This window comes from Corvus moneduloides, chromosome 1 (assembly GCF_009650955.1).
Source record: "Corvus moneduloides isolate bCorMon1 chromosome 1, bCorMon1.pri, whole genome shotgun sequence".
NCBI lineage: Eukaryota > Metazoa > Chordata > Aves > Passeriformes > Corvidae > Corvus > Corvus moneduloides.
This window is the reverse complement of record NC_045476.1, coordinates 68,637,299-68,661,567: the sequence shown is the minus strand read 5'-3', so window position 1 is coordinate 68,661,567 and position 24,269 is coordinate 68,637,299. Positions and strand designations below refer to the sequence as shown.

The 24,269-nt window shown below is 42.1% G+C and overlaps 2 long non-coding RNA genes across 3 annotated transcripts in view; one reads left to right on the top strand and one right to left on the bottom strand.

Moving 5' to 3' along the window:
- Positions 1 to 9,034, top strand: part of LOC116446515 — a 115,418-nt gene extending 106,384 nt beyond the window's left edge. The window contains exon 3 of the long non-coding RNA XR_004241257.1: positions 3,823 to 9,034. This is a non-coding gene — a long non-coding RNA (uncharacterized LOC116446515). The remainder of the gene's footprint in view (positions 1 to 3,822) is intronic.
- LOC116446507 lies at positions 653 to 22,838 on the bottom strand. 2 transcript variants are annotated; one of them, XR_004241256.1, is made up of 6 exons: positions 22,718 to 22,838; positions 22,522 to 22,614; positions 17,447 to 17,565; positions 4,212 to 4,286; positions 3,849 to 3,925; positions 653 to 3,056 (listed from the first exon to the last, which is right to left on the bottom strand). It is a non-coding gene; the product is annotated as an uncharacterized LOC116446507 (long non-coding RNA). The 2 variants fall into 2 exon arrangements; XR_004241254.1 differs by lacking the exon at positions 17,447 to 17,565.
- Between the last annotated feature and the right edge of the window lie 1,431 nt (positions 22,839 to 24,269).

The following is a 24,269-nucleotide window of genomic DNA, read 5'->3' as shown; positions in this document are numbered from 1 at the left end:
TGTTCAGCAGCATTCTGCTAGTACTTAGATTATGAGTCACTGGGTAATTTAGCCCTGCGAGTGAGACTGTAAACTGTTCTCCCCCTGCCTTTTCCAAGAGGAGATGCCAGTGGGGGACCTTCATTAATATTCACTGTAACATACATCTGTTTGCCCCCTCAGCCACTGTATGAAAATACACAAGGAGAGGGGGAAGGGCAGAGGGAAAGCTTCAAAATGTTTGTAGCTAAGGCAGGAGTCAGGGATGCACCCTGAGCTGTGTCTGTCAATCTGACAAGGACAGCAAGCATTTGCCATCTCTATGAGCCGTTCTTTGTGGCTGTTTAAGCATTGAGGCATTTGAAGTAAGAAAGGCACTGGCTCTGGCTGAGGAATAATAGCAGAGCTCAGGTTGATAATGCTGCTCAACAGCTCAGTGTTAGGGCTGGATCTTGGGTGTGGATGCAAGTGACCCACTTAAAGATTTTTGTTGCTGTTGTTCAAAAAACCTCACCGTTTACCTTCTGTCCCATTGAGACTCAGCTACGACAGAGTCATACTTCATATTCATCTATAGGAACATCTGGCCCATGTCTAACATTTAATTTCCACACCATTAGAGTCAAACAATACATGTACATCAGTAGATAATGTAATGCATTATCACGCAAGGCAGAGAGCAGCAATTTATTAGCCTAATTTAAAATAGCCTTCAGCAAAAAATAGTGCATCTTAATTCATGGATCTGAAAGGAATGACATATTTTCCTGTAAAATGCAAAGGTATGAACAGAGACATGCTTTTCCACAGTGGTGCATATATTATATCTTTTTCTTGTAAATCTTTTATAAGATGAAATATCAGTCCTTTGTCCATAAAGAAGAAAAAGAAGAAAAAAGAGAAAAAAAACAGTAAAAAGGAAAAGTTCAAAACCAAGGTACATCCATAATAATACAAAAGGAGAGATCTTACCAAGGGGACAAAAGAGAAAAAGCTGCCCCAGAATACAAGCAAAAGTGACCTTTCTTTTACAGTGAAATTGTGATCTGAATGTGAAGATCACTCAGACTTTCCAAGCTCATATTTCAACAAATCTGGGCACCTCAAGTGCACATCAAGCATTTCCCCCTCTTTTTTTATCTATTTCTTTAATCTGTCTTTTCCAATAAGAGACATTCTCTGGATAGAACCAAAAATATCAAAACAAATTAGAAACCTTTGCCAACCTAGCAAAATGAGTCACTTTTCACAAGCCTTTGATTAAAGGCCGTAACTTCCTTCTAGGAGGAAATTAACTTCCCAAATGGCAGAGCAACACCAGGCTTACGTGACACCCAAAGTTCACTTCAGTTCTCCGAAGCGGGATAAATTTTCTCACTTTTGGTTAATAAATACATCACAGGCTCTGACAATACTGCTCAGCTCCTATCTCTAATGTACCCAAAGTTTACAGCTGTCTGAAGCTGAGATTTGTATTTGGCAGCTTTTCTGGCTATCTTTTTTTTATTTGACATCAAAATGTCATTGAAAAACTACATAGCCTTGGAGCAAAGTCTAACCCAATAAATCCTGCATTGTTTTTCCCACAGTGGAGCAACTTTGCTCGGAAAACTAGCAAAGTTGGGGGGTTGCTGTGCCCCACCTGGGATACAGCCTGGAGGTGGGAGAGTGCCACTCCCTCAACAGCACTTTAAAAGAAAGCAACTCAATCCTGTGGGCGTATGTCAGGTGCTTTGAGAGCTTCTTGGAAGACTTAGGTACAATAGCCCATAGTTCTGGATCTGATCAGTTTGAGCCCTGCCAAAACTAAAACCATGCAACAATCAAAGCAAAGCAGAACTTTTAGATGACTGGGAAACGTTTAAGGTAAAAAAAAAATTGCTTATCTCAAATATCTTTGTCAGTGCCACCCTTGTTTGGCAGCACCTGAATGGGGATTACCAAAAATCTCAGCTGTGGACTTTGCCCCAGATAACATATAAATGAAAATCCCAAACAAAAGAAGCCTTAAGGTTAGTTATTCTTTTGGCATTAAAGACGATGATCTCCTTTTCATCACGATGAAGTGCTCCTTTCAGTGGGCTCGCACAGAATAGCATAGGGATGATTGGTCATGGGGAATTATAAACATAAAAACACAGAGAAGAAAGAGAGAAATGACAGCAATCCCAGGTTCTTGTGGGAGTTCTTCTGGCCAGCCAGGGGCAGGATCTGCCTGCAAACCATCTGCAATGTCAAAACTGTGCCGAGGCCAAGAGGGTGGCAGGGAAAGGGCGAGGGTGTATGAGCACACTTCACATGACAAGGACAATGAAACTGGAGATACAGCCCCATGCAGAGAATCTCGCAGCAGAACTGTAATAAAGCATGCTTATCAGCAGTGGTAAGGGGAATTCTGGAGCTGAAGCTGAAAAATTGGTATGTTTTACCAAATTGAATAAGTGTTCAACCAGAGAGAGAGTTTCCCTGCTTGGAGAAGGACTGGTATTCATGAGCTTAGAAAAATACTCTGCTACTGACTTAAAACATGAATAGAGGCAAGAACTAGGGAGGATCCAAAATCCAGGCAGGTGACCCAGCTCAGCAGTCAAATAGATCACTGATCTTCTGAAAAGTACTATAAAAGCAGAAGGTCTCAGAGATTCAGAAAGAGTCACACCTGACATGTCCACTTGACACATGTCAACAGAAAGAGGAAACCAGTAAATGTTACACCAAACAAAAGTCCTCTCATCCAAATGGCTGGTGTACTGGAAGGCTTCCTCTGGATGGTTCACTGACTGGCTGCAATACAGCACCATGCCTTGCGGTGGGGGTGGGGGTGTGCACTGTGTGAAAGAAGTGAATGATGACACATTAGGAAAAGATTTTGGCTTTTCCATCTCAGCTGGAAAAGAAAGGGAGAGTCTTCTCCCTTTACCATACCTCATGATGTATAAAGTAACTAGGAATAAAGCTGGTGTATCTTACCTGACCTTCTGTTTACCATCCCCTTAATAAAAGGCATCAGAACATATTCTCCTGGCACAGTTATTACCTTGTAAGGATGCGGCTTATGCAGAGGTACCTGCGTCTCTCTAGGAAGGAAATAAGACAAAGAAAAGGTGCTTCCATTAATGCTGCCTCAGGGCACCAGCAAGTTACGGGTTGGTGGGTTTTACAAGACTACTTACTATGCTATTCAATTAAAAAAAAGAGCAGTTACCATAGCAACACTCACATCTAATGGCTCTTATGCTACCTCTGAGATACAAAGCACCTTCTTACAGAGATACATTGACCAATACAGCATGTCGTGGGAAGTTTAATGCTTCAAGCAATGGTTTAAGGAGGAGAATGTGCGTTCCAATAACCAGACATATTTATATCCCCAGGTTGTAATATTAATTTATAACAAATTGTTTTCATTCCTTGATATCTCTTTTCTTCTCATTACCATTTCTTTTCTAATAGCACCTCCATTTCTTTCTTTTCCTCCTCTCCCCGGATGGATGATATTTGATTAAGTACAGAATGAGATTTGCATATGGGAGCTCTGGGATATGTCCCACAGTTAGGTGGGTTGTATCTGGCTGTAGATCTCGTATCTAGGAAATGCTACCACGTTATCATAGCTGAGCACTCATGGTGGCCAGAGGAAAGCCAGGGGCAAGTAAGTGTTTGTGGAATGCAGTCTGGGACTACTGGTGGTAAAAGATGGGTTTGCTGTCCTGCAAAGGGATGGAGGGCATCAATTTTTGTTTCCTTTGCCCAGCAGGATAAAGTGGGAAGGTGAGGTGGTGGTGCATCTTCCCCAGAGGTGTAGAAGGGCTTCAGAAGTCTCTTTCTTGTCCTTTGTTACAGGCATGGTTGAATGGGAGAGAACTTACTTGACCCCTTGAACATGGCAAGAGCCAAGTTAACGTCCTCCCAGACATGCTGGAGCTGGAGAGCCACAGTCAGAAACCTGAGGAAGAGAGAAGGCACAGCTGGGCCTCAGGATGTCCTCCTCCCTCCTTGGCCCTCTCTATGGACATTTTATTTCTCTGGAACAAGTCACAGAGGGCACATGCACTGTTTATGAAAGAACAACATGCTGCAGGATTCTGCATCCCCTGTCCCCAGCCACTGCTTTAAATGTACCCCTACCAAGTGTCACCTTGCTGGGCCACGGTCACTTGGGCAGCCAGGACTGGCTTCCCTGGGGACCTTGGAGGGATGACGGGCAATGCAAGAATCCCAGAGCTGCTTACCTTTCCCTGGGAAAAGCCCAGCTTGGCCACTCTGGGTCACACAGCTTGTGTGCCACTTCAGCTCCCACTGTGTCTCTGAAATGTGGGGTCAAAGCTGACAATTAGTTTCCAGAAACAAAAAAAGAGAAAGTGAATCTTCAATAACCTCTGATTTTGAGTCTTCTAATTATCTAGCCAGCTCAGTAGGAGAGGAACAACATGTTTGTCCTTCCTACACCAAATATTCCCTGTAAGTCTAAACAAAAAAATTCCAGAAAAAAACCCACTAATGATTTCAAGAAAAAGAGATACCAATTAATCACAGTAATTATTATTTAGATATAGATTAACTTCAGAAACACTGCTATTTTGTTACTGCAGCATCACTGAAAAATGTCTTTCATTCAAATTGTAAGATTGAGCATCGGTTCCATGTTATTTTTCTGTGAACACAGGGCTCCATGTATTATTTGTGATGTTCCTAATTTTTAATTACCCCAAATTAAAACAATGGAATGATATATGATGAATGAAACCAAGCATATGTTAAAAACGTCTAAACAGTTTTACCTGGCAAAATGAACAGAAACATAAATTGCTTGTAGTGCATATTTAAAAATTCAATAGCAAGCTAAAATTATCATTTGCATTAATGTATTCTGAAATATGAATTATTAAGTGATTCACATTGGTGCAACAAAAGCCAGTTTGGAAAACCTAGCTTTAGCCTGCAGCATTCCTCAGCAGCCTTATCTTCCCAGTACCCTCTAAATAGTGCTAAATATATAAAGGAGATTCTTCTAATTGGAAAAATGTATAGAGAACATCTGTATGAAAAAAAGAAAGCCCTTTACATTTCCAAGCACCCTTAAAAAAAAAAAACCTTCTCAAACAAAAGAAATTCAAATGTTCAATGCTATTCAAGTCTCCCATCTCTTTTTCTCTCTTTCCTTTTTTTAACCCCCTTTGTACTTTGCACTCCTGTAATTTTTTTCTTTGCCTCAATCCCAGCCATCACATAGTTCTTTCTTTGCTTTTTCTTCATCCTTTTTTTTCTTTTTTTTTTCTTCCCTCCATTCTTTGCATAAACTTTCATTGTTTAGAGGCCAAGTCAATGACCTGCCAGAGGGAAGCGTGGCAGGCACCTCTGCCTGCGATGCTGTGGAGGAGCCAGGGACAGCTGTGGCAGCATCCCGGAGGAGCACTGGGTGGTGGGACAAGGAGGCTTTCCCACCTGTGGGGCAGAAGGGCTGCCTTTCCTCTCTAGACAGCATCAGGGGGGCACGAGGCATTGTGCAGGATAAGAAGTCAGACTGAAATATTATCTGATGCTTTATCAGTGAAATCTTAGTTCACTGACTAATACTTCCTCCTCTCCATTGTATAAAAAGGGAGAAACCTGTCAGTGAGGTTTTCTGGGTCTGGGGCTTGGGTTTCATAATTCAGGATCCCTTTATAGGACATTTTTTCCCCCCTGCCTTTTTATTTTTGGCTGAGGAAATGAGATCCTGATGCATAGCAAGAAGAACAAGTGTTAGTTAAAGAGGGACAGCTCAATGATGGAAAAGCAGTCCCAGGTCACTCTTGGACTCCTGTCCTTCTTCTGTTGTGCTGAAGGTCAAGCAATGAGTTCGTGGAAGAGTCAAAGTTAGCAGCCTGTATTCCCAGCACTCTGCTTTCACTGTACAAGCTTGATTTCCCAGAACACTTCCTTAGCTCCAGCTAACTTCAGTGAGAGGACTGTTGCAAAATATCTTTGTCTAGTCAGGGCTGAGATGCTGCTGCTTCTCAAAACAGTTTATCAGTCATGAATGCCAGATCTGTGATGTGCGTTGTACAGCTCAAGTTTACAGACTTCCTTCTGCACAGAGACAAAAAGCTCAGCATTTTGGAAATTGAATTTCTCTTCATGCCATGTGATTACAGATATATTCTGACTCACTGTTTCCATTTCTCCTATGTATTAGTAAAGAGGAAAAAATGGTCGGAAAAAATTATCTCTGTAGCATTATTTCTATAAAAATTCATTTCGTATGCAAAGTGTCACTCTGCTCTGGGAAAAGTGACACCAAAGGACTTATGTGTAATTATGTCTATGTGTTGTGCATGTACAAACACACACATACACACACACACACACACAGCCTGATGAGCTGTGCTAATAAAGAAGCAAAAAGCAGATTTGATATTTACCCAGTACAATAAACATAGGTCAAAAATTAAATTACCACAGGATCATTAGGAGCGCAGTTATGCATGAATAGCTTTACATGGCCTGCAGTCTTGCTACTCCAGCATCTTGTCACCACACAAGCATCCTTAGGAACCCTTGTTCCCAGTAATATTTTAGTCCTGGTCTCCACTCACTCGAAATGGGTATAAACCTTGAAGTGTTTCTTCTGCTTTTGTCAAATTTATTATACTGGCTGGATATTTTTGTTATATCATTAAGTATCAGGTCCTTGAAAAAAAAATCTGCTATGTTCTTGGCCCCTGAGATTTCCTGGAGCAGAGAAGAGGTAAATTACATGCATGCGGGCAGAAGAAATAATCTGTCTTTCATTAGATTTGAATTTTCCTGTTTTCTATGTCTTTGAATTTCCCTGTGTCCTGGTACCAGAGTCCATCATGCTCACTTGGAGAAGAGCAGGGAGGGCACTACCTGCAGAACAAGCTCCTGCTCCTACAAAGCTCCCAGATTTCTGCCTGAGAGTTCCCAGTCCGCAGTGCATCTCTCAAGCTTGCCCAGTGAGTCCATGCTCTGTGCCTGCCCTGTGTTGGTCGACCCATGAAGACTGAGCATCACTCAGATTTAGTGGAGATGAAAGTATGTGGAGATATGCGCCACATGAACTTCCAGGTGGCCAGGACATGTTGACAGATGAACTGCAAGAGGAGTGTCTACTCTGGTCCACTTTGCCCACACTTAATTCTGACATCCTGAAGTCTCACACTTTGCTGCTTTTCATGGGATGTGGTCCCTGGTCTGAAGCAAACATGGATAAAGTGACTGGGCTCCACCTACCCCTGAAGATGCATTTCCAGGTAAACCCCTGGCTCCTGAAGGGATGCTTCCAGCCACTGGTGGTCTAGAGCAGCTAGATCCCTCCCAGTTTTCCAAATGGGACAGAACCAAGGCCAACAGTTCCCCCAAGGCATCCTGTGCCTCACTGTTACCCAGATCAAACTGTGTCTGGGGAAGGGGGTACCTCTCCAGCCTGCTTCACGTTCCTTTTTGGCATGATTTCTAATCTCTTACTGGCCCAGTGAGCATAGGGAGGAAAGAGTTCCTTTTGGGCATCTCATAGCTGGGTTCCAGGAACTGTCTGCTTGTGTCTATCTGCTGAACCTCATGAACTGGGGCACTAATTACTGCTCGAGCCCCTTCTTGGAGACAGCTTGCTCCCACCTGCCGAGCGTAGCCAGGCAGTGGTGAGTCAGGGGCCAGGCTTGCCCATTTCTCCACATTGTTTCACGTTCAGTTAAAAACAAAGCTGTCAGTAATTAACAAAACATGAGATATTTGAGAAACCAGATTTGCCAACTGCTATTTTAGCAAATCATAACGGTGTCGCTGCCAAAATCATCACTTCTCTTCTCCCCTCTGCCTTCCCCTCCTCCAGCATCAGTTGTGCACTGTGAAATTGAAAAACTCTGTGTGAAGGAAGAAAGTGAGGTTCAAAGAGAGCTGTGTTTTTTCAGTTTGTTACACTACCATGTAACATGCCATAAACAAAATTAATGGCACTGTCTAAAAAATTCTCGCTTCCTTGAATTTTTCTTGCTGTCTGAGTAATAATGAGCAAGCTGGTCCTAATCAAACAAAACAATCACCTACCATAGAGCTTTGTGAAAAAATTGGCATTCTCTTTCTTTAAACCGAGGGAAATTCAGGCTGGCAGAGTTGTAGTAATTCATACAGTGTGGTTTATAGGCCAGGAGTGAAGTATGCAGCTCCAAGGACCCAGTCCAGCACTTTGACTGCTGAACTGCAGTGTTGTCCCCTCCTGTTTCAGGATGGGCTCCCAGCATCAGAAGTTATTACAGGCCCCGTTCTGCACCATGCTTTCTTAGTGTTTTAAGATGTGCATGACTCTTATATCTCAAAACCTTTCGCTGCAACAGAAAGCTCTCACTCTCTCACCACAGTTGCTTAGTATTAGCCAAAACCTAATGTGTGGCATATTCTACAAGACTTTATTGTTTAGATGTGTGTTTGTTTAAAGAAGCTCAGTATTCACCAGCCTTTAGGCTTTGTTCTGAGTTCAACCACGCTAGCAAACTACCTTGACATTTCTAAGAAATCAGGCAGAAGTCAGGTACCAGACAGAATGAGATCTCCTAGGATTTTTGTTACAGGAACAAAGCTCTATGAGGTCAGGCATTAAATAGAGCTGAAAAAGCCATATTAAAAGCCTGAGACAAGACCTGCATGAGTCATCAGAAATTTTCTATGGACCCTGGATGAGGCTGTGAAAGAACATTATGATTTCACATGTCAGTATTCAAACTTCAGGATGTCAAAGTTAGGATATTTACACTGCCCTAGGCATTTGGATTTGGTACCACTATTTTTCATACAACTCAGTCTAATAGGAGAAAACATCTTTTAGAAACTGTATAATAAATGTTGAAGAATAATTTAATACTGGGATGCTAATGTTAAACTCACTGATGTAATTGATTAGCACATCTTTGTTGACTCATGGTGACATTTTCTGAAGTGCTTAAACGGCTGAAGAATACAAACTAATTAAAATGAATTTATATCCCTTTGAAAAAAAGGAGGCATTTTCAAAGGTGTCCAATTAGGATACCCTTTTCCCACTGGAAATGAGAAAGAATTGAGTGCCAACTTTCTAAAAGTAGTTCTGAAAATCTCACCTTTAATTCTTTCTCTGAACCATATTTTAGAATTTTTCCATCCCAATACATTTATGCAAGCACTGTCACTCCATCTTGCTCTTCTAACAGGTACTTTCGCCAAAGACAGCAATACTGAAATACTCGTGTAACCAAGATAACTCCTCCAGTACTGCAGCATCACACTTCTCAACATGTGAGACAACGTCTATCCGGGGATTCGATGGAATTTCCTGGAGTGCTTTAGCTCCTATGTAGTTTCCCACTCTCTTCTTGCTGGTTGCCTCCTATCACAGACCCTTAAAGCTAAAATAGTCTACCACCGGCTGTGAGTGCATACACAGACGCAAGGTTGCCTTTTTATCCCTAACAGTGACCCATCTTGGCTGAGGACTTTGCTGAGGGCTTCTGTTCTGTTGTGCTCCTTTGTGGGAGCTGCATGCACTCAGTGTACCTGATGTGCTGTTAATATGGGCTTTGGCTTTTACGATTACCCTGACCTCTTCCTAGAGGCATTTGCATAATTATTTCATGCTAAGTGGAACAGCTTCATGTCTAGAGGAAGCTTCTTTGCACCACTTCCAACAGTGCACGTGGGAGCACTAGGTTCTGGCGTACCTTCAAAACTGGGTCTCTCATATCTGAAGATACCGAGTACACAGTCTCTTCTCCCCTTTCCTCTTCCCAGCACTAGCTCTCAAGTGGAATTTAGGTGTGCTCTGGGAGCCCCTGTTTGGCTGGGCTTTAATAACAGCTATTAAACACAGGGGAAACCCAGAGCTTGAGAAACCCACCAAACCTCTGATGTGAGGTGGGTTTCTGATGAACAGCTCAACAGTTACATGGCTTAGAGTTTTGCAGGTCAGCACAGGCAGAAGAGAGGCCACTGGTGGGCTGTAGGTACCTCCACAGTCAGCAGAAAATTAGGGGTTGTAAGGAGAAAGTCCATGGAGCTCCAACACTGAAGTAAGACTGCTCAGAGATGCTGTTTAGGCTGCTGCTGATCCACACCAAGATACAGCCTCTTCTAGCCCAGTCCAAGTCATGATTGTTGGCTACCATGCCCACAGCACACATCCAGGATTATACTCCAACCTGGTTAAGGCAAACTGTGCTTCTTTATCTTTAATACTTTGGATAGTAATTTTTATTTTTGTAATTTGACCATTTTGGCCAGGCAGAGTGATGATGATACTGGCAGCAGATCTGAACTCAAGGGGAGAGGGAGGCAAGTGCCTGTAAGGAAGATAACTGATGAAAATGGGCTGTTTGATAATCTCTTAGTTCATATCAGCTGTAGCCCAAAGAGCTGGTTTACATCTGATTATAACCTTTGTCTTCTAGAGAGCTCTGAGTCCCTTGGTGGATCTTAGCAGTTTCAAGAAATTATCTGCTATCTGCATATCCTACATTGCTTAGGTATACAAGCAAGATATTCCTTACAGCCCCTTCCTCAGACACTCTGGAGACACGAGACAGATGATTCCAGTCTGGATCCATTCCACTACAATTATCCACTGTTTTTATGTAACGTATTTTTTATTTAAATAAATCAAGAGGTTCCATTTAGCACATTGCGTTTGTCTTGGCATACACTTCACACATGCAGAAACTCTATATTAAGTCTTTCATACAGCCTTTAGCAAAAGAATCAGCCAAATGCATCCCTGGTGTGTAACTGTACTGACTTCAGTGAAGTTTCACCGGGGTATCCCTGTTTTGTTGATTTGTCCCCCTCGTTCTCATTCCAAAATACAAAGCAGAGGAAAATGTATGTTTGTGTTTAGTCAATGCAACATATTCCTCATATGAGACACTTGTAATCCCCTGCACTTCACTGTCTTCTACATTGCTTGCTGCTTTATAGGAGTGATTTTCACATTTATATATAATTTTGGTTTTAGGACAGATGCCATAACAACATAGAGGTTGCAAGAACAAGCACTGGGAAGTCAGGAAACATTAAAGTCACCATTTGCCCATGAACATAAGCTAGCAACCTTGAAGTAAGCCTGTTGGCACCAGCAAACATAAGAGCAGCAGGAGTCACTTAGTTTTGAGTGCCAGTCTCCAAGGATCAGTTCTTGGCCCTATTTCTATCTCAGGGTTCGAGGAACAACATCAAAAAGGTAAGAAGAACCAGATCCACATGTGTTGGTCTGGTCTGAGAGGTGGACAGGATTTCACCTGGCTTGCAGTGCAATGATTGCACTGCCTGCCTGTCATGGTTCCAGGTTTGCTTCAACAGGTGTCAAGGTAAGCAGAGTTTTGCCTACCATGAGAGTCAGTTCAGAAAAGTTAAAGCAGAATGACACCAGTCAAGGGGGTGAGACTTGGGTGAGCTACCCTAAAAATTAATTTTTACCACTTTGCTATGAGACACTTTTATCAACAACATGGATCAAAACATAACTGTGTTATGAACTGTCATAGAATCACAGTCATTACACTTGGAAAAGAACTCTACGATGATCAAACACTACAGGCTGGGGACAAAGTGGCTGGAAAGCTGCCCAGCAAAAAAGAACCTGGGGGTGCTCGTCAACAGTGGCTGAACATGAGCCAGTGTGTGTCCAGGTGGCCAAAAGGCCAATGGCATCCTGGCCTGGATCAGCAATAGTGTGACCAACAGGACCAGGGCAGTGATCAACCCTGTACTTGGCATTGGTGAAGCCACACCTCAAATTTTGTGTTTGGTTTTGGGCCCCTCACCACAAGAAGGATCTTAAGGAGCTGGTGAAGGGTCAGGAGCACAAGTCTGATGAGGAGCAGCTGAGGGAGCTGAGGGTGTTGAGCCTGAAGAAAAGGAGGCTCAGTGGGACCTTATTGCTCTCCACAACTGCCTGAAAGGAGGGTGTAGCCATGTGGGGGTCACTCTCTTCTCCCAGGTAACATGTGACAGGATGAAATGGCCTAAAGTTGTGCCAGGGCAGGTTCAGTTTAGATATTAGGAAATTTTTTTTTTGTGGAAAAATTTGTCCAGCATTGGAACAAGCTGCCCACGGAAGTGGTTGTAGTCACCATCCCTGGAAGTGTTAAAAACCCAAGCATATAAGGCATTTGAGGAACTGGTTTAATGGTGAACATGGTGGTGATGCTGGGTTGACAGTTGGACTTGATGATCTTACAGATCTTTTCCAGCCTTAATGATTCTATGACTCTACGGACAGGAAATACTGTTTCTCCTGCCACTCATGTGTCTTCCCTGTGTTTTGTAGTGGCATGATCTCTGCAATATTGAGTTTCTGGGAGTTGAAGCACTGATAAGCATTCAGAAAGTATCCATTCAGGATAATGATGGGCTTGGGGCACATGGCTAGGGTACGGACTGAAAGGCACAGTGTGGTTAGCATGTCAAGGAGAAGGCAAAAGACTTATTTAATCATCATTCAAACAGGGTGCAGAAACCTGATAATATGTGGTCTTTTCAATTTAGCAGATATGTAACAACATTCTGTGGCTGGAAGTTGAAACCAGTCAAAATCAGAATAAAACTGACGTGCATATTTTTAACATTCAGGATAATGAAAGTGGAATTATTTCCCAAGGGCTACAATAGAGTATAGATCACTGGAAAACTTTTCAATCAAAAGAGAATGAGGCTGGATTTTTGTTTTCCAAACAGATATGCTCTAATTCAAGGAGGAATTAATTGAGGCCAGTACTGCAGTCTGCACAATAAAGCAGATCACATTAAATGTAACCCTTGATATTTTGAGTATCTTTTACTGGCATAGAGGCCCAAAAGCAGGATTGTCCATATATAAAAATAGTCTTATTTATTGCTAACACACACAGCAGTGGGCTAGGACTAACATTATTAGGCTAAGCATTCATATGCTCAGTATCCATGGGGCAGCCACCTTGTGAGTCTCTGCTGGCCAAGGTGCTGTCAATCAAGCAGAGAAGTGTCAACCTTTGTTTCTCCTTAGAACATGCAGATGCTCAGTCCTGTTGATGCACTGCCTGCCTCTTCTCTCAGAAGGTTTTTAGATCTTGACAAGTCAGTGATGGTTTTCTGCTTTTTTCCCCTGCTCTGCTCCCTCTGATGATTTTACTTCTCTGCTTCCAACCATTACTAACTGTTACTGACCTAACAAGCTCACTTCTGTGGTCCCTCTTTGTTTCTGCCTTCTTCCTATCAAAATCTCTCACCTCTGTCTTAAAGGGGGAGTGACAGCAACAGCTTATCTCTGGTAAAACTGAACCCTGAGTCACATAAATGGTTCCAGTGGTACTGTTTGTTTTTACAGTCAACAAACACACAAGGACCCATATCTGCTCCAAGGCTTCCCCTCATGGATTGCATCCCATGTGGACATATCTCTTAATGGAAAGTGTCTGCTCAGCCTTATTATGCATGAGGGCTGCAAGCACATCCAAAGAGACAGAAGGAATGGTTCCCACCTTCCTTACCCCCACATAATGTGAGCCATGGCTATGGAAAGCTGGAAAAGCAGTAATTAAAAAGAAATTTTGCCACTGTATACAAATACTGAGGGTTATGTATGAGGGCATATGATTAGGATCTCATAGAGATAGGTGAAACTATTGAATAATTAGCACTAGGTACAGCTGTGCTCTTATATTTCACTTTTCATATTTCTCTTGATAATTTTAAGCACACAGAAAACTCAAAGTCATGGCTGTGGTTGGGGATAATGTATGTGCCAAAGTTCAAAGAGCTACACCAATTCTCTAAGGTGTTAAAACTGCCTAAAAAACGTAAGAGAAAGAGTACAGTTCCACCTCCCCCCACACCCCCATTTTCTAAATTCAAACCTTAATTACAAAACAAAATCCAGCAACTTCACTCTGTGTCCTTCAAAGAATATGTGGTATTTTGGACAAAATGTCGGCAGAATTATGAACATTCTGCAAATGTCCTGTAGAATTAAAGTATTTTAATTATGGGAATTTTCAGAACGGAAGGCAAAGGATTTTCTATCAGTGATAACAAGTGGTATCAGTCAGTCCTTAGTATCCTGCTTCACAAGCCTCTGTCACATGCCAGTGTCCTGCGAGCTACACGGAACCTGTGCATGAGTCCCTCTCAGCATTGCTGTGGCAAGCAGAGGGGAAAAAACTTCCTTCAGCTTTAGTGCAAGATTTCCTTAGTGGCTAGGCAAGTAATGTTTGTTCTAGCAGTAGTATCTCTTTCAAAGGCTACATATTGCTGTGCCTGGAAACTCTACTAATGGCTCTGTGTGTGTGTGTGTGTGTGTGTGTGTGTGTGTGTTTGTGTGTTTGTGTCTGTGTGTGTGTGAAACTGTGACAGATGGATTGCAGAGATAGATAACACTGGACATTTTTATGTACTTGTAACCCGATCAAAAATATTTCATTTTTATATCCATGGATACTTTGGGGAGTAAAATAACAGCAAAAAAACCCCCAGACAACCCCCCAAGCCCACAACACCCTAGCCCCAACCAACTAAAGCAAAACACTAGAAGAGATGAGAAATAATATGAGAGGACAGTGACATTATTTATACAAGCCATTATTTATACCTCACCTCAAAATAAGATTCAAGTGAGTTACACCACTAAGAGCTCTCCAAAACCTCCCCATGTGAAACTTCTGCAGGAGGATGTGACATGCTTTCAGTCTGGCTCAGAAGGAAAAGCCCACCTGATGAATCTGGCTAAAGGTAAAACTCACTAACTGAATGCCACTTCACATCTCTCTGCTTATGAGATGAGTACCTCTTTTTCCTTCAGCTTATGGGAAAGAAATGCAACTCATCTCTTCTTACCTGTTTCCTCACCCAAAGAAAATCAGCATCAGAAAGGTTCTCAGAAATTAGTACACATTGTTTTTCTTCCTTTTTCAAAGAGTCAGGAAGATTACAGGGTAACTGTTCTCCAAGCATTAGGCCACTTCTGCTCCTAACAGAAAAAAACCAGGACAGATCCCTGCAAACAATTCTTTGCTTTTGTTTTAAATTAAAGCACTTCCATTCTCAGAGAGACTGTTTTGATCTGGATGTTGAGGCAACATTTTTGTTGCTTCTTATTTAAAAGAGCTCATCCATACTCAGTCATGGCAGGGACTGAGCACAGCATTACTTAGGTGTCTGCCTGGGGTGTATATGTGTGCATGGATGTGTCCTATTTTTGAGCTATTTTAACTTATGCTTTATATTCTAGTACTTTCTGATAAGTGGAGTTTATGTCAGAATAATTGGCCTGAGGATTTTTCTTTCCAGTCCAGTACATTTCTGAGGTACAGCTACATGGGAGATAATGGAAATGCCTCTGGAGTATCTGTCTGACAAGGGAAATAGCAAGAGTAAGGAGTGAACACAAAACAGGGACCCTGTCAAAGAGTGTGCAAGCGAATCAGTCCAATCACTCACTGTGGGTGACGTATCTGAACAAATTGAAGCTGACACAATGGTCAATTTGACTGAGGAAAGTATAATTTTGGATTAGGGTGAACACCTTTAATCTGTCAATTGTGGCAGTCTTAAACCTGTAATTGAAAGAGCACAGCACTGCTTTACTCCAGATGTCAGTCAAACCCATTCACCCTCCTCTGATCACTGATCAGTTTGCAGTCTCTTCTGCATTTACTGATTAGGCTCCTAAATACATCCTCTTTTAGACAAGATTCTTTGCTCCACCTAAAGAAAATATCAATCTAATAAGTGCAGCCCTTCAGAATAACACTTTTATTCACCTGATTTTCAAGCAGATGGTATTCAGGGCACAGGAAACAACAAAACAGAGCATCGCCATGTGTTTAATTTTAGCTCTTGCTCCTGAATTGCCATTCGAGCTATAAAACACTGTCTTAGTTTTAGTGTGCCTGTGTGCCCTGCCATTCCAGAATTGAAGTCATGTCTCTCTAGTGTAATTCAGAAGAGGGTGATTTCTGCCCTGGGAGCACCACTCCCAGAAGATGGTTGAGTTTCCAGCCCATGTGACTTGTCCCACCTGTCCCAGAGTGGGACAGGTAAGTGAATTATTTCCATAGGCATCTTAGCCTCAAACCTATCTGTGAAATTACAGACCAAGGATACTGACTCATGGGAAGTAGGATATCTTAACAGCTTCAGGAGAAGAATTACTCCATCCCTGCCCACTTGCATGCAGATGGTTCTATGATTTATCAGGAGAAATGGTCCATATGCTGCTCACAGTCTCCTGAGACTTTTACCCTAACATCACCTCTTCCAATGTTTAGATTAAGGCAACACAAAATGGAGAATAAAATTAGCCTGACCTTGCAGTAAGCAAAGAGGTATCAGAATGATTTGCTGCATGAGAGGCTCTCCACTGCTTTGCAGCATCTCAGGGAAATCACAGAATTTTCTGAGTTGGAAGAGACCCATAAGGATCATCGAGTCTGGAGTTTCCTTTTCTTAGCTCATGCTGCAGGTGAGCCATGCTCCACACTGATATCCTTCTCTGCATACTGAACCTGACATTTTCCACAGCAGTTTGAATTCTAGCCTCTTTAATTTTATGATCATCACTGATACCACTGTTTTGAATGTTTGCTACTGTTGCAGCTCTAGAGGCAAAAGGAGAGAGGAACATCTTGTCATTCTTAACAGCACCCTTCCCTTTGTGAGGCAGGCCACAGGGAAGTACTGAAGAGAGAAGCAGATTCCCATTCCCTGGCAGGAGAAAATGCAGCGAAGTATTAAAGTAGCTAAGCAAACTCATTTCTTCAGCATGTGAGGTTGAAATAAACAGGCAAAGAAGCATCCCACCCTCCAGAGCTTCTCAAGAGTAAATCATCCAAACTGTTAGTTATCCATCCTCTACTCTGTCATTATTCTCTGCCTGTCAGCTCCTTGTAAGAGCTGCCTGTTCCACCCCTCTTGTGTTATTATGGTTGCCATGCCCTCCTCTCACCAGCTCCTATCAGTTATAATGACACAGTGAGGGGGAAAAACCCACACCCAGGCTTCCAAATTACCAGGAATTAGAGGAACAACAATAAAATTGCTTTAAAAAAAAAAACGGAAAAAAACCAACCAACCGAAAAAAAAAACCAAAACCCAGACCAAAAAAACCCCCAACAAACAGAAAAAAATAACCAAAATGAGAGAGTGAGAGAATTTTGCAATCTGTAGATGATTTCTGCTTCTGGGATTGCATACGTCATTAAGATTTATAGGTCAGTCCAGAGCTTAAAGAGCAGATGTTTTCTCATTATTTATCTTCCTAGCTAAGGCAGAAGATTCCTTTTTAAGGAAATCTGCGTAACACATGCAATGAAAATAGATCAGGTCCTACGATCAGCCTTTTTAACCAACTCGTAAAGGGTGAGCTGAGACACCCATCAAAGAGAAGTTTCATTTTACCCTCCACAACAGAAAGAAATGTGCTCACTAGTGTCTGATACTGAAAATGTCAAATAACAGAATGGAATTTTACCTCTTATCTAGCTGTCCTCTGACCAAAGCTGTGAACATTCGAAGAGTTTCTTGTATGAACAGTCAACTGGCTAGCAGGCTTCAGTTTCTGCACTTCATCCCAAGACTTGGATTTTTGAGCTTTATTCAAAAGATTACTTTAATCAAAGTACTATTCTGACTTATATCAGTGCTATACATGCTCTTTGTAAAGCACAACCTGTTGGTGCTGTGCCGCAGTCCTCCAAACTGATCAGAGCGATGTCACTTCCTCAGGCATCTGTCCTCATCAGAGCCCTTTCTGACCTTTTACTTATGTAGCCACAGAAATTAAGCAGCTTTCGAGGACCCACTTTTCCAACCATTGCACCCTTTTTTGGGCCAGTCACTGGGCACTTTGGAGGCTGTTTCCACTGGTCATCTTCTATTGTGAAGTTGGAAAGGAAAAATCAAAATACAAAATATTCAAACAAAATATTCCAAGAACATGAATTCTGAATTTTCTCCTCGCATTCCTTACATCAGAAATACCTGATTCAGAGCTACAGAATATCCTTTCCATCTTGTAACATTCTTTAAAAATAAATGAGTTCTACACATTTATAACCTCCATTAATTTTTGCATATACTCTTAGGTCTTTTTTGTCAGTGTAATTGGTCTGAATAGGGGTCTCACATATTCCTAAGGCAGCTGGGACTGTGTCTGACCTTTGAAGTGTTTCTAACTCCAGGATCACGGAATGGCTTGTATGTGAAGATCCTCTTTCTGAAAGTCTTTCTGACTTTCATGCTCTTCCCTTGAAGAGATGCCTCTGCAATCCTCCTGCTCCAGGCCTTAAAAGCACTGCTGACACAGCTTATGCCTGAAGAAGCTACTCAAGGCCACACACCTTCAGGGTGATAGATTCACTTTAGAATCAAAAGCAATTAAAAGAAAAAGGAACACAGGCTTGCACAGCAGCCTCATTATCAAACAACAAAAACAGTAAAGCTCTTAAAGTAAATAATCAAAAGCCTTCATAATCCCCTGCAAAGCCAATGCCCTCTTCTTGGGACTCTATGGGATCTCCTTTCCTCTGCAGATGTCAAGGCATGCAATGAAAGAAACCTTGTCTCTTTTCCTGAGATCCCAATTTCTTACAGCAGCCACCCTGATTCTCAGCATCTTCAGGCAATTAAAGCTCAAAACCCATTGCTGATGATCTGGATCAACCAGTTCCCTGAAGCCTGCCTGCCCCCTTTAGCAAATCTTTTGCTCCGAGAAATGCCATCACTGACCCCCACAGCAGCTGTGATGGTGAAGTGCTGTGTGAGATTTTAATTCTAAGCAGGGATCTGGACAAGCTGGATCAACAGGCCAAGGCCAGTTTTATGAGGTTCAACAAGGAGAAGTGCCGGGCCCTGCACTTTGGCCATAACAACCCATCAGGTTTAAAGTAGACAGGACCAAAGACACGAGTGAAAAAAAAACCCCAAATCATACATCTGAGAGAGCCATCCAGAAGCCAGCTACAACATGGGTCTGAGGTCCACTAGGGAGAAAGCTCCAGGGTCAGCATTAGACACAGGCACACCTGTTTCCTACTGTATTTAGCATGGGTGCAGCCTTACCTTGAGCACTGTGTGCAGTTCTGAGCCCCGCAATTTAAGACAAACATGAAGGTCTTTGAGTGTGCCCAGAGGAGGGCACCAAAGCTGGAGAAGGGGCTGAAAGGCATATCCTGTGAGGAGCAGCTCAGAACTTTCTGCTTGTCTAGTTTTGAGAGGAGTCTGAGGGGCAACCTCACTGCTCCCTACAGCTTCCTGAGGAGGGGAAATGTAAAGGGAGGTGCTAAACTCTCCTCCATGGGACCTAGTGACAGGACATGTAGGAATGTTATAAAGCTGCATCAGGGCAAGTTTGGACTTGACATTATGAAACAGTTATTTACCAAGAGGATGGTCAAACCCTGGAACAGGCTTCCTAGAGAAATGGTTGATGCCCTGAGCCTGTCAGTGTTTAAGAGGCATTTGGACAACGCCCTTAATAGAGTGCTTTAACTTTTGATCAGCCCTGAAGTAGTCAGGCAGTTGGAATCAGTGATCATCGTATGTCCCTTCCAATGCTACTTTTCCATTCCACTCTACCTACAACACAGGTCAAACACAGATGCAGGCCCAGGCCTGAGCTGAGATGGGGCTCTTGGGTCCATGGGAAGGGGTGTGAGTGGAGGCCACAAGTTAGGCTAGTCATGAGCATTAAGGACCACTAGTGCCTTCAGGGCTCTGACATCCATCATGGGGCATTGATCTGTCTACCTTTAGGTAACCCAGTGAGGTAGCTCAAGCAGCCTGACCTCTCAATATCACCCATGGCAGACATTTGGATTCACATTTACAATATATAGTTGGAATTTGCTTAGATTAGCTGGATGATGTGACTGTCCCGCTGCAGATCTCACTACCTGTTTCTCTCTGGGGAAGTATGATAATAGTTCTGTACTGGGGACCTTCATGCTCTGCTGGATTTTCCTCTAGGTAGACTTCACTCTCTCTTTAGTCCCACAAATTCCAAAGTTTTCTGCAGTCATTCTCAGAGCAAATTACCCTCTGATTCTTGTCTTTAACCTTTTTCCTATGTATTTGCATAGCAGCTCAATGAGCCATCTGTAGTGCCAGTCTATCCATGCTCTGTTCTACTATGTCATGAGGAGGTAAAGAAAATGCATTAAAAAGCTGTAGTCAGTGCTGTGTGCCAGCTGCTAGTGTCCCTTAGAAAATATTTGCACTGTTTTTTATTGACATGAAAGTTCTCTTGGTAATTGGTGTGCTGCTTATAGTTCTTCAGGATTCCTTCCCTCTTTGGCTACCCCAGAGAAATGTGCTGTACAGGCCAATATGAGCATTCAGCTGAGCTGATCCAGTCCAGTACTTTTCTGTACTAAACGAAAATGTTGTTTTCATTACCAATCTTTAACTCTTAAAAAAAAATAAATCCCTGCAACTGTAACTGTTTCTCATAAAGTCCACATTGCATAAACAGTTGCCCCAGGTCCTGGGAACAACAGCCCGTTCACACATGGACTGCACCACAAAAGCAATAGCTCACAGTGGTCAGGCCAGGGCAGAACAAGGACGTGCTCTCTGAAAGGGACAGATGGTATCTATTTAGCTAAACATTCTTCCACTAAGGCTGTTTTAACGCCCAGATAATTTTTATCAGCTTCTTATCACATTTGGGAGCCCAGCATGCTTCTGATAGAGGCTGTGTAAGTGCTTCCCAGAGAGCGCTGTAGTTTCAGGGTTCAAGGCAGCATATCAGCAAGAAGAGGAGGTGTGTGGATTTGGAAGGGTGGAATAAAAACAACCCCATGCCATGTTTGCTGATTTTGAAATGTTCTGGGATGAATTTCCAGGTAGAATATAGATGCAAGAACATGGGAGGCCTTTTTCATCCATACTCAGTTTTGCTATACATTCAGGGCCAGACTGTGAGCCTTTAACTCATCTGTGTCTGTGTGCTGTTTTTAGGCTGACATGAAGGAGGTCTGCCAGTGCTCTGAGCAACTCAGAGATGCCTCACTGGCATCTGTAGCATGGTATCATGGTATTAAGCCCAAGCTATCCTGGCTCACATCTGACTGCAAAATTCAGTGTAGACATGCAACTTAGCCTGGCACCCACTCCTAGGAATGCTTTCCTTCCCAGATACTTCTGTTGTGAGGACAAGGTGTTACTCATCCTCACTACGCATATCACAGGGTGCCTTGGTGTTAGACTGTCAGGCAGAGGTGTCATCTGAAACCCCCAGTGCAGTGAGGCGACACAGCCCTGTGTCAGCCCTCTTGAACTGTGACAGTACCACATGCGACACGAGCAGCACGACATCTGCACAGTGTAGGGTGCCCCAAAGCACCTTGATGTAAGGAGTGTTCAGAGAGAGAGCAGAGAGGAAAGTATGGGACACTTATGAAAGGCAAAGAAAAGTCTGTCTCTCTCTCTCTCTCCTTTTCTTTCTTCACCAGGGAACTGGCTCACACAGTACTACAATAACAAGAACTGGCAGGCTGCCCAGCATCGCTGTACTTTGGTTGTAAGTGAACTATGAGGCTCAAGCAATCTTCTGGGAAAAGTTCACACCAAATGTATTGTATGTTATGTTTTCCCCTCATTGTACTTTTTTCCAAAACAGTCTATTATATTCCTTCCCTGCTGCATTGTGGATTTCTTTAAGATCCCCAGGAGCTGCCCTTTTTAAAACCAAACATTTGGGTAATCGAACAGATCTGTTTTTTGAAGTAACAAAGATAAACTGGTAATCCTCCTCTCAGAGCCAGCCTTCAGAATAAAACCAGAGCACAATTCATTGAATGGTGGGGGTTTCTGTTGTTGGAAATTGGTTTGCTTGGGGTTTTTTTCTCAGTTAAAGCCAAAAAGTTAAATAAGAGAAAGAAGCGTGCTATTGAAACACTGTCATTATCTGTACGATGTACATCTTCCATGGAGTGGAAGCCAAAGCAGAGGGGACTTTACAATAGTAGTGCAGTAAAAGGGAACATGTTCCAAAAAGCATGTTCTCTGTTCCACTTGAAGCTTTCAAAAAAAGTCTGATGTGGTTTTCCATTATAGTCTTGGACACCTCAGAGATGACAGCTGTAACTTCCACTAAGATGCCTTAATTTATTTTTTCCTGTTTCTCAATGTGGCTTTTGCAGGGGTATAAGAAGATACATTTTTTAAGTTCAGAGAAACTATGAACACATTGAATAAAATTTATTTGACAAATCAGACCAGGGACAGTCAGCTGGAAATTGGATAACAAAAGTAACCAGCCCAAGTACATATTCTCCATTGCCCTGCAAATACAGATGCTGTGAATTTATAATTTACTGTTGTTTTTACTAATTAATTTTATTGCATTGTTGCCTAGAGGCCTTTGCTAAGCTCTGCATTGCTTTGTGTGAGGTGTTGCACCTATGCATAGGAAGTTTCTGCCTCAGAAGATTTAGGAGGTTGGTTTGGGGTTGTTTTGCAGATGTGTTGGCACGCTACACAAAGCAAACTCACAACAAACAGGAAACAGTTAATTCAGCTTAAATTAGCAGTGGTATCAAGTACCTGTAATTCCAGGAGACCTTGGTAGGAGTTTTGGGTGTTCAGCACTTTTGAAAGCCAGACTGAAGTTCCTTGCCATGCTTCTGACAAAAAGTCCTTAGAAATTAAAGACAGAAAAGAATTATTAGGTTATCAGTCCAAATTCATCCCAGAAGAAAACCCATTGAAGTCAATGAAATTTCACTGGGGATGGATTTACCATAGCAAGATTGATCCCTATAGTATATTTAGAAGTGCTTTGTCCTATGCAGTTTTAATTAGCTCTACATTAGTCAAGGTACTGTACCATTGTTTTAATCAGCTACCCTAGCAGAGAACTGTCTCTAGCTATCCTTGTCCACATTTCCCCTCCCACCTCCATCCTTTGCTGCCTCCTTCTCACCCCCTCATTATTTTATGTCTAATTTGGCTAATGAGTTTCTCAGACAGAGCCTTCTTTCATGTTTGAGAAGGACCTTGCCTGTATTGAGGCTAAAGAAAAAATCCCAAATTACAGAAAAAAAAAAAAAGACCAGAAAGAAAGAGTAAATTCTTCTACTGAGAAAAGCAAAGGTGTCTATGAAGTTTTAAGCTGTTCTTTGTCACTCCATCAATCCATGTATAGCTAGGTTACAGTTCTTCACCCCGTATTCTGCATTAAGGTGGGCATGAGTACTTTAGTCTCAACTTTCCAGTTTCAACACTGACTCACTGCATTGTCAGAGCAAGTGGTTCTTGTTTCAAATCTCTGCTTTACCACTGTTGCAATAGCTATAGTCATGCATGTGTACATGTAAAGGATTTCTCAAGTGGCTTCACAGAACAGGAAAGCATTTTAAGTTCTCTAGTGGAAAAGTACATGTGATAAAAGGCAAAGTACTGTTGCCATCAGTACTACTGTCTTTTTTATTTGTAATCATTCTAACACAAACATTAATCTTCTCTCTGTGTTTGCCAATTATTTTTTTACCTTCTCTAATGAAAGTTCTAACAAGATTATAGGGAATTTGTAGACTCTGTATGCTTTCAGTCGTATAATTACAACTAAAACAATTGTGTCGAGAATAACTGCAGAAACTGTGGTTTCGGTGCTGCCTTCTGCCAAAGAAAAAAAATGTCCACAACTAAGGAAAAAAACCTCTAAAACCACATTGGACAAGTTACTAAATCCCATCTACGTAAACACATGTGTGTTCATTTCTGAGTCACTGTATCATTTGACCATACAAGAAACAAGACAGTTTGCTTGAAGAATGTCAGGAAGACCAGAATATAATTTTTTAAAATGACGTGTTTTCAGTTTTCTTAATGCTCTTCTAAAACAGGCCCACACTTACTTTAAAATTAACCACAGAGCTTAATTAAGCTTCTTCTGATTGTGCTGGGAGGGTTCTATGTTGTCTTCCTGTGGTCATTTCATCAGCCAGGGCTTTTCATGTAAGAATGTGCTGCATCCATGTCACAGGATGGGGTCTCATCACAGACACCTGCTCTCAGCCTGTGAACACAGATTTTAATCCCCTTCCCTGCAAAAATGGTGACAGAAGGACATGTTATTTAATTACTCGTGCATGCTCTCCAAGACAGGGTCCACAGCTCCACTTGTTTCATATGGCTTGTGCTATTTTTGGGGGGTGATCAAATAGGATGGTTTAAAAAAAAGGAGAAAGCTTCACAATAGACTTCTCTTCCCTATTTGATGAGAACAATATATAAAAAGATTGGCAGGATAAGAACAGAGTGGGAACTGAAGAAAATCTAGGTATGGTAAA